Source organism: Glandiceps talaboti, chromosome 12, assembly GCF_964340395.1.
Source record: "Glandiceps talaboti chromosome 12, keGlaTala1.1, whole genome shotgun sequence".
NCBI lineage: Eukaryota > Metazoa > Hemichordata > Enteropneusta > Spengelidae > Glandiceps > Glandiceps talaboti.
The window spans coordinates 20,714,187-20,717,033 of NC_135560.1; positions in this window are offsets into that span (position 1 = coordinate 20,714,187).

Sequence of the window (2,847 nt, forward strand, 5' to 3'; positions counted from 1 at the left end):
CAGCTAGACATGTTCAGCCTTGACAGAAATATTGCAATATACCAAGAACTGACATCGTAACATCATCTGATTTCCTGACTTTGTTTGTTTGTTTGTTTGTTTGTTTGTCTGTCTGACTTATATATCACTTCAAAAGACATGTAATTCGATTGGTAAGAAATCCCGCATGGCATGGTCACATGTTGTGTAAAAACCTTAAATGGGGGAAAATAGCAAAGATTTGCAAAAATGCACGCTTTTTGAATAATATAGAAATTATACTAATCTTATTGACCATGCCTTAGAAATACTCTTTATCGATCATCTAGAAGCACATACTGTTATGTAGTTCTAGATTTTAATGATAATCGACGTCGACTTTTCAAACAAATAAGAATGTCTACGCCATTCCAGTATTATCCATTCGAATTTAACATTTTAGCAGCCCATATTAACTTATGACACAATGTCCACTTTTATGGTATGATCATGTTGCTTGTAATTGTATATATACCTTACCACATCTTCCTCTATGTAAATATGTGATTCTTTATATATGATGACATATTTTGTAGTTTGTAGTTATTAGTATCCATTGGCATTGCAAAGAAGACTTCAGCTTGCCCTTACTAGTAAACTTGTCTAAATAACCTTATTTTTATAACTCTTATACGTACCTGATTGTCTTCATCCTTTTGATCATATGTACGTGACGCCTTGTCACGGAAAGAGAAAACCCGTGTGTCATCTGCGAATAAAGGAAACAAGTGTGTACATTTATGGTGTTTCGAATTGTGCTTTCTTTCGTAATATAAGGGGATCTCTGTTATATATAGTTTATCATTTAATATATAAGTGTACATGCCAGCCGGTGACTGCGATCAACACTGTATTGATAATATGCATCCAGATATTGATAATATGCAACAGGAAAGAAAACTACCCACTGATATCAAATCGACCACCTGTTGAATACGTCATGATATCGAAGGTGAAATGTTCTTATGTATTCTTTTCAAAGAAACACATAAGAGATGTCATGATAATGGCGTTTGACTTGTGTCATCATAAATCCTATAACATTCTGGTTTTTATTTAACGTGAAAAATTACATTTTAACAATAAATCACAGTACAGTGCAATACACATGGCAATAGGGAACTTGCAAACCCGCCATGTTGAATGTTGCATCATGGGAAATGTGATAATAAATACTTATCAATTAGTATTGTAAACAATGTTGTTAAATTGTTCATAACCACGAATGATCAATTCATATTTAGCTTGACCAGTGTGGGAGGTTTATTTCATCGGTAGCTCCAGATAAGATATTACGGTAACCACGGTTAATCCCATAGTCCTTTGCATCTGAGCATGCTCTATCTGGATTGCAAGTTCCCTATTGGTGATGATAACTAAGAAAATAGCAAACGGCACTATGAGTGAGATCGCAATCGTCCCCAAGGTAAATGTAAATAAAAAAATTATTTTGATACAGACATATTATAACACAGGTTGAATTTTCAAGTCAGAGTCTTGTTTGGTTATTTAATGACTTTTTTTTTATACACTTTGAATTTCCAGCTGCACGTCACAGTGACTGCGGTCTGCTACGGTCAACAGCTGCGATCAACTCTCTATTCAGAATACGTTGAAGCCACGTAATCTAAGCTGTCAGTAAATATTGTTATGGGTTACATTTCCTTCAGCGCAAGGCTCTTGATATTTTAGTAATGTTTACAGTGTAGGGGATAATTGCAACATTCGTAACTCTAGCTACTGTGTCGTCAATATCCTGACTACAAAAGGGTCAAAATACATATAATGCTAATAAAAACCCACCAAAAAAACCAACGCTACAATTATTGCAGCTACTCGGTGTAAATTTATCACTATCAGTGTCTTTGGTAAGTGTAAGTTTATGAAAGTGAGACTTGTGATAAACTCACACAACCACATTAAAAAATGTGTGATGTTCACTGTGAGGACTTCCTGTAAGGTGACTTGATTTCAACTTACATTAGCGGTGTTTGATAAGTTTCACGTGTTTCTCAAGAAGACGTCGATACGTTTGGATAAACGTGTTACCTAGGATACATAATTATAAGCTTTAACAACAGCAAGTAGTTAAATTTGGCAAGAATACAGGAGTATTGCTTAGCCCTATATGCGTGTAAGCTTATTTTTGACAATTTTCGAGTTTGTGACGTATGTTTCTCATGAAGTTTTTACATATAGTCCAATATGCTACACATATCATCATATGCTATTTGAGTCAATAATTGTGAGTTTGTCAAAAAAAATCCATGCAAATTGTAGAACAACAAGTGTTCGCCTAACAGAACGTGACAGACGTAAGTAAGCCCTGTGCTGTGTGCATCTGTCATATCATGATGAAACTTTGAAAGTTCATCTGTGCAAACGTTCAGTCTAAGTTTATGAATTAACTTCGTTTTGCACCATCATTTTCAATGTATCATAATCACCTCATACAAGTTGCTGCTCACCGTGACAAGTCACAGCCTGGGCTTCTACTTTCAGTGAATCATGTGCACATGTCTCCCAGTAAAGTACCTACGGTGGACCCGCCTACTCTCATGACTCTTGTTGGTTCTGCATCTTTCAGCACACAAATATTGTCGTCAACTCACCTGTCAGACGACACCTCACATGTGACCTACGTCATAGCATGACGTCTACACTCGGGTCGTCCAAACTCTTTAGCCAATGACTGAATACATACCAACCCTGTCGATGAATCATATGCATTGTCCAATCATAAAGAGTGACATACGCACAGATGACCTCTATTTGCATATAAAAGGCTCACGATTTCGACCCCACCTCAAATCATCTGCAAGACGACCA